This window comes from Oncorhynchus tshawytscha, linkage group LG24 (genome assembly GCF_018296145.1).
Source record: "Oncorhynchus tshawytscha isolate Ot180627B linkage group LG24, Otsh_v2.0, whole genome shotgun sequence".
Classification (NCBI taxonomy): domain Eukaryota; kingdom Metazoa; phylum Chordata; class Actinopteri; order Salmoniformes; family Salmonidae; genus Oncorhynchus; species Oncorhynchus tshawytscha.
The window spans coordinates 13,963,231-13,978,940 of NC_056452.1; the positions used below are offsets into that span (position 1 = coordinate 13,963,231).

General features: G+C 40.7%; 1 pseudogene; it reads left to right on the forward strand.

The window, feature by feature from the left end:
- LOC112223251 overlaps positions 1-14,324 on the forward strand; it is a 30,577-nt pseudogene extending 16,253 nt beyond the window's left edge.
- The last annotated feature ends 1,386 nt before the right edge of the window (positions 14,325-15,710 follow it).

Below are 15,710 nucleotides of genomic sequence, written 5' to 3' on the forward strand. Positions count from 1 at the left end.
GAGGACGAGCCGGTGGTCCTCTCTAGTCTAGGTGAGACTGCTGCTCTCTGGTGTCAAACAAAGTACATCAGGGACCGGTTCAGCAGGCAGACGTTGGGTAAAGTTGCAGATAGAAATTATATGAAAGAAAGTTATAGAACATGTTAAGATAAAAAATATATATATAATCATAAATAAATAAAAACATAACATGATGCCACGATACTTTAAAATACAATGGGATCAACAACATTGCATTCAACTCATATTACTGGCCTTTATGACAAGGTGAAAAGAAAGAAGCCTGTGTTAAAAAATCCACTCCAAATCATTCTGTTGGCAATAAGGCTGTTAAGTAATACTGCAAGACAACACGGCAAATCAATTAACTTTTTGGCCTAAATTAAAAACTACAGGTTTGGGTCAAATCCAATACAACACAGAGTGAAACCCTCTCTATTTTCAAGTATTGTGATTGCATGTTATGGGTATGCTTGTCATCGACCGGGACTGTGGAGTTTTTCAGGATCAATATAAATATGAATGGAGCAAAGCCCAGGTAAAAAGTTAGAGGAAACCCCGCCTCAGTCTTTTGAATATCTAACCCTGGGATAGTTTTATTTTTCAGCGAGACATTTACTCAAATGTTTATGCCAAAAACACACCAGAATGGCTTTCCAATAGGTGTTCCTGAGTTGTTTAGTCTTAGTCCTGACTTAAATGTGCTTGAAAATGTTTGAATATTGCTGCCCATTTAATGATTCCCAACCAAATTGAATCAGCTTGAACAATTTTGACAAAAAAAAATGAATATATGTTTCCCTATGAGTTGTGCAAAGTCCAATTATGATATTTAATTTTTGTATAAAAAAAAAAACAATTTGGAACATTTTCTATAACTTTCTTTCACTTTGAAAATGTGGAGTTGGTTGTGTAGATCTGTATGAAAAATCTGTAATTTAATAGATGTAATTTTAAGGTAGCAAAATGTGAAAAAGGTTAAAGGGGGGTGTAGACATTCCATATATATGGAGAGCCAAGTTTCAAAATACAATTTCTACATGGCGTTTTACTTTTTACTGTCCCTTCGGGGTTGACTGCATTCACCCAGATTCCATGAAGGTTTTTAAGACCCGAGTAGGGTTCTGAACCTCCATCAACTGCAAGAAGACACAAGCTCTCTAAACCAAATGACAGGCAAACAATAACAACTGTTTTCATAAGAAAAAGGGTTACTTTTCCCCCCATATCACCAGGGTGAAATGGGCAATTCTAAAAGCTCCACTAGGTAAGTGTAGTTTACTTGCCTTAACATGATTTAAACCTGCCTTGGGCAAAACTGTGATCACGGAGTACAGCTTGAAATTTGAGCAATCGTGGCCATTCTGTATAGAAACTAAACTTCCCTGTGTCAAATCACACAGTATATTGCATTACTCTTGAAAGCAATAGCACACTTCTGTTGAATGACAAGGTTTAGTGGACTAATTAGTGTCAGGTAGAAACCCAGTGTGCAAGAAGGTGGTGTAGAAGAACATTTTGGAAAAACACACACTTTAAATATTACATACACACTATACATGTGTATGTATAGTGGAGGGAACAAGGTCATTTAGGAACTTCTATTTCCCTGCTATGGACTTGAAATAGGAGGAAGTGTCCTCATAGACTCACTCATATGATAAAAAATGTTTTCATTTCTTACACCAGTACTTCAATTGAAATCCATAAGGGAAGAGGACCAGTGAAAACTTAGGGTGTTAGCCAATTTTGACATGTGGCAACTAGTGTTATCTCATAGCTGTGTGAATAAGGTTAGGATTAGGTAGGTTTAAAATCTGATTTTAAGAAGGTAAATTGTAGAAATAGGTGGGGTTTAGCCATAATTATGACTTTGTGACTAATAACTAGTGATGGGCAAATTAGAGAATTGGGAAGTAACCTTATTCAAAGAATATCTTTATGTCAGAGCAGTGACACAAATACACTGAGTTGATTTACATGCACACAAATAATTGGATTTTAAACTGATTATGACAGTTGGCCGAGTATGGCATTAGTCATATAAACGCCTTACTCTGCTTATCTTAATCGGTGTACGGTCATAATCGAAGTAAGCATACTCCAATTAAAACACCTGGTTTTCTGAGCAATCTTTCCAATTATTAGGACATGTAGATGCCTTAATCAGAGTTACAGCGGTGCATTTGATCTGCGCATGTGCTAGCTCGAGCATCGTGAGCTTCCTTCTTTTGCACGAGTGAAGTGAGTTTGGGAAAACTGAGTATGCATCTTAGAAATAGTTTTCACATACAAACTTTATGTCCAAACTTTGTGTCACAGAAACAACATGGTTGCTGTGGTAGAACGTTTATTGGCTATTTTCGGCATTTATCAAAGTCCCATCAGGTAGCCTGATGTCAGATGTGTCCATGTAAACATGATTATTAGGGAAGTCATTCTTCTTGCAAAAATATAAACACAACATGTAAAGTGTTGGTCCCATGTTTCATGAGCAGAAATCAAAGATCCCAGAAATTGTACACAAATTTGTTTACATCGCTTTTAGTGAGCATTTCTCCTTTGCCAAGATAATCCATCCACCTGACAGGTGTGGCATATCAAGAAGCTGATTCAACCGCATGATCATTACACAGGTGCACCTTGTGCTGGGGACAATAAAAAGCCACTCTAAAATGTGCCGTTTTGACCACACTACACAATGCCACAGATGTCTCAAGATTTGAGGGAGCGTGCAATTGGCATGCTGACTGCAGGAATGTCCACCAGAGAGCTGTTGCCAGAGAATTTAGTGTTTTAATTTCTCGACAATAAGCACCCTAGAACTTCATTTTAGAGAATTTGGCAGTACGTCCAACTGGCCTCACAATTGCAGACCACATGTAATCACGCCAACCCAGGATCTCCACATCCGGCTTCTTCACCTGTGGGAATCGTCTGAGACCAGCCATCCGGACAGCTGATGAAACTGTGGGTTTGCATAACCAAAGAATTTCTGCACACTGTCAGAAATAGTCTCTGGGAAGCTGCGTGCTCGTCATCCTCACCAGGGTCTTGACATGACTGCAGTTTGGCGTCATAACCGACTTCAGTGTGCAAATGCTCACCTTCGATGGCCACTGGCACGCTAGAGAAGTGTGCTCTTCACGGATGAATCCCAATTTCAATTGTACCAGGAAGATGGCAGACTGCGTTTATGGGGTTGTGTGGGCGAGCGATTTTCTGATATTGTTGTGAACACCATGGTGGTGGCGGGATTATGGTATATGAGCAGGCATAATAAGCAGGCTTCATACTCGTCGCCAAACCCACTGGCTCCATGTCATCTACAAGACCCTGCTAGGTAAAGTCCCCCTTATCTCAGCTCGCTGGTCACCATAGCATCTCCCACCTGTAGCACACGCTCCAGCAGGTATATCTCTCTAGTCACCCCCAAAACCAATTCTTCCTTTGGCCGCCTCTCCTTCCAGTTCTCTGCTGCCAATGACTGGAACGAACTACAAAAATCTCTGAAACTGGAAACACTTATCTCCCTCACTAGCTTTAAGCACCAACTGTCAGAGCAGCTCACAGATTACTGCACCTGTACATAGCCCACCTATAATTTAGCCCAAACAACTACCTCTTTCCCAACTGTATTTAATTTTTATTTATTTATTTATTTTGCTCCTTTGCACCCCATTATTTTTATTTCTACTTTGCACATTCTTCCATTGCAAAACTACCATTCCAGTGTTTTACTTGCTATATTGTATTTACTTTGCCACCATGGCCTTTTTTGCCTTTACCTCCCTTCTCACCTCATTTGCTCACATTGTATATAGACTTGTTTATACTGTATTATTGACTGTATGTTTGTTTTACTCCATGTGTAACTCTGTGTCGTTGTATCTGTCGAACTGCTTTGCTTTATCTTGGCCAGGTCGCAATTGTAAATGAGAACTTGTTCTCAACTTGCCTACCTGGTTAAATAAAGGTAAAAAAAATAAGCTACGGAAAACGAACACAATTGGATTTTATGAATGGCAATTTGAATGCACAGTGATGTTGTGCAATTCATCCGTCGCCATCACCACATGTTTCAGCGTAATGCACGGCCCCATCTGTACACAATTCATGTAAGCTGAAAATGTCCCAGTTCTTCCATGGCCTGCATACTCACCAGACATGTCACACATTGAGCATGTTTGGGATGCTCTAGATTGACGTGTACGACCGTTTGTTCCACTTCCCGACAATATCCAGCAACATCGCCCACCCATTGAAGAGGAGTGGGACAACAATCAACAGCCTGATCAACTCTATGCGAAGGAGGTGACGCGCTGCATGAGGCAAATGGTGGTCACACCAGATACAGATTTTTATTTTTTTTGTTATCCACACCCTACCTTTATTGTTACCAACAGTATCTGTATTCCCAGTCATGTAAAATCCATAGATTAGGGCCTAATTAATTTATTTCAATTGACTGATTTCCTAATAGGAACTATAACTCAGTAACATCGTTGAAATTGTTGCATTTATATTTTTGTTCAGTATATTAATCTGACGTCACAATAATCGTAATATTGTGTGCATGTAACCGTACTCACTGACACAACTTCCATATGGGGTCTTTAACCTTGGCTGCCTATGAACCACAATAACCCCCCTACTCTTTTGACTTTGCTAATGAAGACACTTTTTCCTCTTTCTCCATTCCTGTTGATTGTCACTATAATGACCTTTAATCTTTTCCCTGTCTCTTGTGGTTGTGTTGTAGGTGACCGCTCCATGTCCACCTCCCTATCGGCCTCCCAGCTCCACACGGTCAACATGAGGGACCCTCTCAACCACGTCCTAGGTTAGAACCATGCGCCGGTCTCAAAGCTTTAGCACCTATTTGGCATTGTGGCTTACCAGTATGGCTTACCAGGGCATGCCTTTAATGTTTTAGTGCTTCTCATAACGATTTCATTCTACCTTATATGTTTGATTAAGTCGCTCTGGATAAGAGCGTCTGCTAAATGACTAAAATGTGATTTAGTGGAGCCCAGGACGGATCCACTCTGCTCTCTCTCTTTCTCCCTCTAAAGCCAACCTGTTCCTGCTGATCTCATCTGTCCTGGGCTCCAAGACAGCGGGGCCACACATCCAGTTTGTGCAGAGCTTCATGAAGGAGTGTGTGGAGTGCCTGGAACAGGGCAGCTGCGGGAGCATCTTGCAGTTCATGCCTTTCACCATGGTGAGTGGGAGAGAGGGGAGTTGACCGTGGGGGAGATGAACTGTGGTAGTCTAGGGGAAGGAGAGTAGTTATGTAGTGATAACAGTTGATTGTTAGTTCTACGCAATTTAGGTAAGAAATGTGACCTCGACATGGGATTTTTACTCAACACATTCTGGGGAGACATATTCCTGCAATGATGAGTTTTTTTTTCATTTCTTTTGATAACGATAATTTTACTATTTCTACCTTCTATGTTTAAAAAAAATTCTTAGTACATCTGGCCCCAAGTCTCTAGCTGACCTCATTCTTGCATCCACACTTTTATGATGCTGTGATCACGGAGTACAGCTTGAAATTATGATGCTTTTAATGTATGATTTAAAAAAAGTACTTCTCATTCCTCTTGTTTCTTTGTTCATACTTTTATTGAATTGTATTATTTTATGATTTGAAGAGCTACAGTTGAAGTTGGAAGTTTACATAAACCTAAGCCAAATAAATTTAAACTCGGTTTTTCACAATTCCTGACATTTAATCCTAGTAATAATTCCGTTTTATGTCAGTTAGGATCACCACAAGAATGTGAAATGTCAGAATAATAGTAGAGAGAATGATTTATTTCAGCTTTTACTTCTTTCATCACATGCCCAGTGGGTCAGACATTTACATACACTCAATTAGTATTTGGGAGCATTGCCTGTAAATTGTTTACCCTGGGTCAAATGTTTTGGGTAGCCTTCCACAAGCTTCCCACAATAAGTTGGGTGAATTTTGGCCCATTCCTCCTGACAGAGCTAGTGAGTCAGGTTTGTAGGCCTCCTTCCTCGCACATACTTTTTCAGTTCTTCCCACAAATGTTCTTTTGGATTGAGGTCACGGCTTTGTGATGGCCACTCCAATACCTTGACTGTGTTGTCCTTAGGCCATTTTGCCACAACTTTGGAAGTATGCTTGGGGTCATTGTCCATTTGGAAGACCCATTTGCGACCAAACTTTCATTTCCTGACTGATGTTACTTCAATATATCCATATCATTTTCTTGTCCTCATGATACCATCTATTTTGTGAAGTGCACCAGTCCCTCCTGCAGCAAAGCAACCCCACAACGTGATGCTGCCACCCCCATGCTTCACGGTTGGGATGGTGTTCTTCGGCTTGCAAGCCTCCCCCTTTATCCTCCAAATATAACGATGGTCATTATGGCCAAGCAGTTTTATTTTTGTTTCATCAGACCAGAGGACATTTCTCCAAAAAGTACGATCTTTGTCCCCATGTGCAGTTGCAAACTGTAGTCTGGCTTTTTTATGGTGGTTTTTGGAGCAGTGCCTTCTTCCTTGCTGAACGGCCTTTCAGGTTATGTCGCTATAGGACTAATTTTACTGTGGATATAGAATCTTTTGTACCTGTTTCCTCCAGCATCTTCACAAGGTCCTTTGCTGCTGTTCTGGGATTGATTTGCACGTTTCACACCAAAGTACGTTCATCTCTAGGAGACAACTCGTCTCCTTCCTGAGCGGTATGACTGCTGTGTGGTCCCATGGTGTTTATACTTGCGTGCTATTGTTTGTACAAATGAACGTGGTACCTTCAGGCGTTTGGAAATTGCTCCCAAGGATGAACCAGACTTGTGGATGTCTACAATTGTTTTTCTGAGATCTTGGCTGATTTCTTTTGATTTTCCCATGATGTCAGCAAAGAGGCACTGAGTTTGATGGTAGGCCTTGAAATACATCCACAGACACACCTCCAATTGACTCAAATTATGTCAGTTAGCCTTTCAGAAGCTTCTAAAGCCATTACATCATTTTCTTTCTGTTTAAAGGCACAGTCAACTTAGTGTATGTAAACTTCTGACCCACTGGAATTGTGATACAGTGAATTATAAGTGAAATCTGTCTGTAAACAATTGTTTGAAAAATGTCATGTCATGCACAAAGTTGATGTCCTAACCGACTTGCCAAAACTATAGTTTGTTAACAAGAAATTTGTGGAGTGGTTGAAAAACGGCATGTAAACTTCCAACTTCAACTGTAGTTGAAGAAGTGTGTCGTGTGTTGTCTGTCTGTCGGTCGTGGGCATCACTGACCTGACACTGCCCCTGGGGAGGAGCGTAGCAGCAAAGGCCAGCTTAGTCTTATGGTACTCTGATGGTTCCCAGGGCTCAGCTCACCCACCTCTGCCTTCTCCATGGATTATATTTCTCCAGTCACTCAGGGGCGAAACCAGCTTCACAAATAAATAAGCATTTTACTTAGTCATGCATTAGCGTCAATGTGAGACTAAGAGAAGATCTGACAAAGTGGAAGTTAGGATTCACACTTCAAAGCTTGGGACTCCACTTAGATGGTGTTTCATCACTTTGGCATAGAAATGCCAGTTTCACGATACTCCAAAGTTGGTTAACAACTGTTATGTAATCCTGATTGCTTCATCATTCATTCAAATGTAGGTTTTCTTTCATTTTGATAGTCTCTATGGTTTCTCATTTCAATCGTCTCTATGGTCAGTAATACAAAACTGTCAAATTAAATGTTTTCACAATCTTGAAATCATTATTCATAAAAAGTGTACATATTGTCATCTTCATAATAACGCCTCATGAAAATGTAAATGCCTTCTAAATTAAGATATTTTATAGGTGTTTTTCAGTATGCTGATAATTTTCAGAATTCAAATATTTTCACTTAAATACAAAGTATATACAGTACCAGTCAAAAGTTTGGACACCTACTCATTCAAGGGTTTTTCTTTATTTTGACTATTTTCTACATTGTAGAATAATAGCGAAGACATCAAAACTATGAAATAATATATGGAATTATGTAGTAACCAAAAAAGTGTTAAACAAATGTAAATATATTTTAGATTCTTCAAAGTTGCCACCCTTTGCCAAATATAAAATATATTTTGATTTGTTTAACACTTTATTGGGCATGACATGATTCCATATGTGTTATTTCATAGTTTGTCTTCACTACAGGTGTAGAAAATAGTAAAAATAAAGAAGAACCCTGGAATGACTAGATGTGTCAACTTTTGAATGGTAATGTGCGTTAATTGCTTCAGTGCTCCTTGCTAGAGTAACAGGCTACCTACCTGTAACATTGTTTACAGTGACTTCCTCCCGTTGCTTTCTTTGTTTTTGTCGTTATCAAACATATGGCTACTGAATGTCACTATCCCATCACTAGGTTCCTGTGTTTTGTTTAATCATGTCACATGACCTGGATTTTAACCTTATAAAAAGGGGACAGTTTGATAAAGCTTTAAGTCAGATGGTCCAGCACCATCCTCAGATTTTGTGTCTTATTCTCATTTCTGGGTAAGGAAAAAAATCTAGGTCATATGACATGAATAACCAAAACACAGGGCCTTACCCATGACGGATGATCACATGGCATTGTTTTGAGACAGAAAGGGCCTTATTCTTTAGGGCACATCATAGCAGAATGTTTTGCAACTGAAAATGAAAATAAGCATTTGTTATTGGTAGTTAATCCCTGTTTCAGACCATTTTCTTCTGTTTGATGCCAAATGAACATGACCACAATAACCATAATCCCACATGTTCAACCTCTTCACTGTCACATGGTGGTGTGATGCTCTCTGAGTGATATTCCCCGGGCCTTTGAAGGAACACCCCACTGGTGATTCTTAGTGAGCTCGTGCTTATCAGTCATCTAGCCTTGCATAACTTCCTAAATGAAGTCCCTGGAGGGGGAGGGAAATAAGGCATGTCATTAGACGTAACAGTCTAAATGTTACTTTCGGGTTCACAGAAGATGCTTACTCACTGTCTAATAATCCTTCATTTCCTCTGTAGATGGTCAACCAAGCATCTAGACACAAGGCTTTTAAGGAACAACTGCTTTTACTAGACAACCCTTGTCCTACCATATTTGGCAATTGCAAACCTAATTTTTGTTATTATACTTAACACAAATATAACGTAACATGCAACAAGTTCATATAAGGAAATCAGTCAATTGAAATAAATTCATTAGGCCCTAATCTATGGATTTCACATGACTGGGAATACATATATGCATCTGTTGGTCACAAATACCTTAAGAAATATATATTTTTTAAAAGGTGTAGATCAGAAAACCAGTCCGTATCTGGTGTGACCACCATTTGCCTCATGCAGCGAGACATCTCCTTTGCATAGAGTTTGAACAGGCTGTTGATTGTAGCCTGTGGAATGTTGTCCCACTCTTCTTCAATGGCTGTGCGAAGTTGCTGAATATTGGCAAGAACTGGAACATGCTGTCATATGTCGATCCAGGGCATCCCAAACATGCTCAATGTGTGAAATGTCTGGTGAGTATGCAGGCCATGGAAGAACTGAGACATTTTCTGCTTCCAGGAATTGTGTACAAATCCTTTCGACATGGGGGCCGTGTATTATAATGCTGAAAGATGTGATGGCAGCGGATGAATAGCACAATGGGTCTCAGGATCTCATCACGATATCTCTGTTCGTTCAAATTGCCATTGCTAAAATGCAATTGTGTTCATTGTCCATAACTTATGCCTGCCCATACCATAAACACACAGCCACCATGGAGTATTCTGTTCACAACGTTGACAACATCAAACCACTCGCCCACACGACGCCATGCACGTAGTCTGCGGTTCTGAGGCCGGTTGGATGTACTGCCACATTCTCTAAAACTTAACTGGAGGTGGCTTATGGTCGAAAAATAAACATACAATTCTCTGGCAAACAGCTCTGGTGGACATTCCTGCAGACGGCATGCCAATTGCACGTTCTCTCAACTTGAGCCATCTGTAGCGTTGTGTGATGAAACTGCACATTTCCAAGTGGTCTTGTATTGTCCCAAGCACAAGGTATGTAATGATCATGCTGTTTAATCAGCTTCTTGGTATGCCACACCTCTCAGGTGGATGGATTATCTTGGTAAAGGAAAAATGCTCACTAACAGGGATGTAAATTAAACCATTTAGAGAAAGAAGCTTTTTGTGCATATTGAACATTTTTGGGTTATTTTTTTATTTCAGCTCATGAAACATGGGACGGACATGTTTATATTTGGTGAGCGCTAATGCATTGCATTTGACAAAATAAAATGTACCAATAACTCCAAAATGAAGTATAACATACAGATACTTGCAAGCAATTGTCTCTGTAAAAAACAGTACATTTTCATAGAACTTATGAAATACAAATGGTGGATTCATGTATAACCCCTAAAAAAAACTTCCTCAATGACACCCTGGGACAAAAGTTGATAACAGCTTATGAAGCTTACTACAAGGGTTGCTCACAAAGCATACAGGCAAATTATTGAGTAGGCTTGCAGTGCATTTGGAAAGTATTCAGACCCCTTGACTTTCTCCACATTTTGTTATGTTACAGCTTTATTCTAAAATGGATTACATTTATCTACAAACAATACCCCATAATGACAAAGCGAAAACGGGTTTTATACAAAATAAAAAAACAGGGCCTCCCGAGTGGTGCAGCGATCTAAGGCACTGCATCGCAGTGCTTTAGGTGTCACTACAGACCCAGGTTTGATCCCAGGCTATGTCACAACCGGCCGTGACCGGGAGTCCCAAAGGACGTTGCACAATTGGCAGTTCTGGCCGGGGGCTTTACTTGGCTTATCACACTCTAGCGACTCCTTGTGGCAGGCCGGGCGCCTGCAGGCTGACTTTGGTGGTCAAATGAGCTGTGTTTCCTCCGACACATTGGTGCGGCTGGTTTCCCGGGATAAGCGGGCAGGTGTTAAGGAGTGCGGATTGGCGTGTCAAAAAATGTACATAAGTATTAAAACCCTTTGCTATGAGACTCGAAATTGAGCTCAGGTGAATCCTGAGGTGAATGTCTGCTGCATTGAAGGTCCCCCAGAACACAATGGCCTCCATCATTCTTAAATGGAATAAGTTTGGAACCACCAAGACTCTTCCTAGACCTGGCCGCCTGGCCAAACTGAGCAATCGGGGGCGAAGGGCCTTGGTCAGGGAGGTGACCAAGAACCCGATGGTCACTCTGACAGAGTTCCTCTATGCAGATGGGAGAACCTTCCAGAAGGACAACCATCTCTGCAGCACTCCACCAATCAGGCCTTTATGGTAGAGTGGCCAGGCGGAAGCCACTCCTCAGTAAAAGGCACATGACAACCCATGTGTAGTTTGCCAAAAGGCACATAAAGGTTCTGACTGAGAAACAAGATTCTCTGCTCTAATGAAACCAAGATTGAACTCTTTGGCCTGAATGCCAAGCGTCGCGTCTGGAGGAAACCTGGCACTATCCCTACGGTGAAGCATGGTGGTGGCAGCATCATGCTGTGGGGATGTGTTTCAGCGGCAGGGACCGGGAGACTAGTCAGGATCACGGAAAAGATGAACAGAGCAAATTACAGAGAGGTCCTTGATTTTAAAAACCTGCTCCAGAGCACTCGGGAACTCAGACTGGGGAGAAGGTTCACCTTCCAACAGGACAACAACCCTAAGCACACAGCCAAGACAACACAGGAGTGGCTTCGGGACAAGTCTCTGAATGTCCTTGAGTGGCCCAGCCAGAGCCCGGATTTGAACATGATCGAACATCTCTGGAGACCTGAAAATAGCTGTGCAGTGACGCTCCCCATCCAACCTGACAGAGCTTGAGAGGATCTGCAGAGAAGATTGGGAGTACAGGTGTGCCAAGCTTGTAGTGTCATACCCAAGAAGACTCTAGACTGTAATCACTGCCAACAGTGATTCAACAACATACTGAGCAAAGGGTGTGAATACTTATGTAAATGCAATATATATTAAATAAATTTAAGAACAAATTCTAATTTACAATGATGGCCTAGGAACAGTGCCTTGTTTAGTGGCAAAACAACAGATTTTGACCTTTTTATAGCTCTGGGATTCGATCTAGCAACCTTTCGGTTACTGGCCCAATGCTCTAACCACTAGGCTACCTGGTGCCCCAAAATATACATTTGCTAAAAATTCTAAAAACCTGTTTTTGCGCTGTCATTATGGAGTATTATATGTGTAGATTTGAGGGGGGGGGGGCAATTTAGTCAATTTTAGAATAAGGCTGTACTGTAACAAAATCTGTAAAAAGTCAAGGGGTCTGAATACTTTCCAAATGCACTGTAATTGGAACATGTAAAAAAGCATTTAAATGATATTTTAAGCATTTTATAAATACACATCTAATCATAAATATACTAAATAATAAATAGATCATAAATAAATAAATAAAATAGATCACCATAAAAACATGGCAATTTCAAGTCAGTTTTGGGTCAATCGCTCTGCCCATTTGCTTGGGCTATGTTCCTTAGACTGCGGACTATGTCCTGGCCAAAGCTTTGGAGCTGCAACAGAGTCAGATGTGTGGCTACCTGAACCTCATAGTCCCCAGTGAGACGAGAGGCTAGGCTTGTGGCTGTGGGCTGCACCGCCACCGGGCTCTCCACCACTTGGACCGCTTTCAGCATCTGGAGATACAAAGAACTCTAATTACAAAGAACTCTATAATCAATCAGCATTTATGTCGGAACAGTATTTGACTCCAAGGGATTTTATAATACTGTGTATGCGTGCATGGTGTATAAGTCGTTTTACAGGGAGCCTCACCCTGTTGATCTGGACACGGAGATCTCTGATATCAGTCAGCAGTGCAGTGATTCTCTCTGTGTTGGCCAGGTGTTGTACGACAGCTCTTAGCAGGTCCTGGTGCACCTGTAGTCCCTCTGACATACGTCTCAGACAGGTCTCCTGATGGAGAGACCTCAAATGTCAAAGCAATGCCTTATTTCTAGGGCTGATATCATTTTCAGATGCCATATTTCTTATAGTTTCTAATCCAGGCCTACAGTTGTTCCTGGGCAGGTCTGGCCGTCACTATAGTACTATAGGCTCCAGGTAGTAACATATTTCATCCTGAACCTGGTCTTCATATTCACGTGAATTAGGCATAGAGACTGTAGTGCAGAGTCTGACGCTCACCAAAGTAAAGTTATCTGTCAAGGCTTTGAGTGTGGGAGCAGAGGGGATGCCAAGGTTGATCGCCAGGTATTGTAGTTTCCTGTTCTCACTGCTCGAGTTAAGAATCAGGGTCTGAGGGCCAAAAGACAGGATTAGAAAACCAATGTTTAGAATTAGAACAATGGACGTCCATTAAGTACTTATCTAAACTGAGTGGAATTTCCAACTAAACTGATTCCACCTATCAAAAATGGATACATTTTGTGCGTAATAGTAGGCCTATATAGGCTACAGTTTACATTTTTTGTGCACGATCAGACCACCATAGACATAAAAACATCGTCCAGAATGGTAACAGCTTCTTCAATGCTTGTGTATGCTATTAAATGTACATTTTCCTGTAATATGGAGAATGATAATACATCTGATTGGATTTGGCCTATACAGCTCACTCTCCCCACAGATACACAAACGGTGGTGTCTGGTACAGCCTGCCACGGGAAGAAGTAACGTTAGTGGGCTTAGCCGAGGCCGATCCACTTACCTCAGAATGAATGCACGATGTGTGTGTCTCAGGAATAGCATCCAACACCTTTTTGATCAAACTCTTGCTGTTTTCTACGGACAGGTTGAATTCTGGATCGTCGACTAGTTGACCCGCCTCGCCAGAATACTCCAAGATCGGTGCGCTTTGACCGTAGCTGGCCATGTTGCAGAGAATGGCGAAAACTGTAGAGAACAACGTTGCCTCTGTTATAGCTTCCGAACCTCCGGTTTAATGCAATGTCGAAATCGGGGTTGTGATGAAACTGTGTGATCATTGGTTGATATGAATATGCAATATCTGTCCCATTTGCCCTAGCAAATTACCCACATCCCCGTGAGTATAACCTAGTTAAAAATAGCAACAGAGGAACAGGAACCCCTGTCAAAAATACCTGCACCTTTAAAAATAAATCCATAGCTATAACTTCAAACTATCTTTTACGGTGATAACTCAATGATAGCCTTGATTCCATCAACTATTTGACTTGCTCTGAAGTATCCTTCTTTCTCTGAAATAACTTTTGTCTGAACTAAAAAAGTTGAAACATCCTAATTTTACATTTTTTTTTTGTCGTTTTAAAAGCTGTCCATCTAATAAATTGTCTACTATAATATATTCCACGTTTTACTTTACTTGTTGCATTCTTTCTCATATCCAGTTGTTGTGAAGTCAGTCAGTCTACCAGCAGTGAAGGAGGGACTTGTACTACTCACCTATCAGAATGTTCATTGCCTTTGGGTTGATGGCACTTCAAGGAATTTGCTGATACAATTGACCGACCAGTGAACGCAAGTTGTTAGATACCATCATAGCCTTTACCCACTATATTTATACTAGTTGATGGGAATTCCCTTTCTATCACAATACTAGCTGTACAGTATCGAGTTGAATCAGTCATCTTTTCTGGTGAAAGTGTTGGAAGTGTAAAAATATTGCAATTGAATGGGAAGTATTATAAACACATTTTAATTGAATACATATATACTACATGTATAGTAATATGAACATGAAAATAATCTTGAAACAACTTGAACATCTAAAACATCTTTAAAATGTGTTGGCATGGTGTTATAATTCGGCAGCTGTGTTAAGTGACAATGGAGCCTGGGTTGGCAAATTATGACAAATGACAATAACTTAATGTTCATATATACATACATTTTCTGATTTTGGTTAGGAAAAGCTGTGTAGACCAGCAATATTGAAGTCATTAAATTCTGGAGAGAAAAAAAACTATCTGGAATTCCTACATTCCAAAAACTGAGCCTGTCCTCAGGGAATGTTAATTAGAGGAAAACATACTACGTATCTGGAAAGCCCAATGAAACAGAACTGTCCTGACATACACTGAGAATACAAAACATTAAGAACACCTGCTCTTTCCATGACATAGACTGACCAGGTGAATCCAGGTGAAAACTTTGATCCCTTATTGATGTCACTTGTTAAATCCACTTCCATCAGTGTAGATGAAGGGGGGACAGGTTGAATAAGGATTTTTAAGCCTTGAGACATGGATTGTGTATGTGTGCCCTTTAGAGAGTGAATGGGCAAGACAAAATATTTAAGTGCCTTTGAACAAGGTATGGTAGTAGGTGTCTGTGTCAATAACTGCCACGCTGCTGGGTTTTTTCACACTCAACAGTTTTCTGTGTGTATCACGAATGATCTACCACCCAAAGGACATCCAGCTAACTTGACACAACTGTGGGAAGCATTGGAGTCAACATAGGCCAGCATCCCTGTGGAACACTTTAGACACCTTGTGGAGTCCATGCCCTGACGAATTGAGTCTGTTCTGAGGGCAAAAGCTGTTCTTAATGTTTGGTATACTCAGTGTATACTGGAGGGGGGACCACCGAGAGTTCCACAGTAGATTTCATCACAGGTCTGAAAATACTACATTTTAGAAATCCACTATAACAAAACATTACATTTCAGGAATTACATCACCTTTATGAAACAAAACACATCTCACATGTGCAGTGGATTCATTAATAT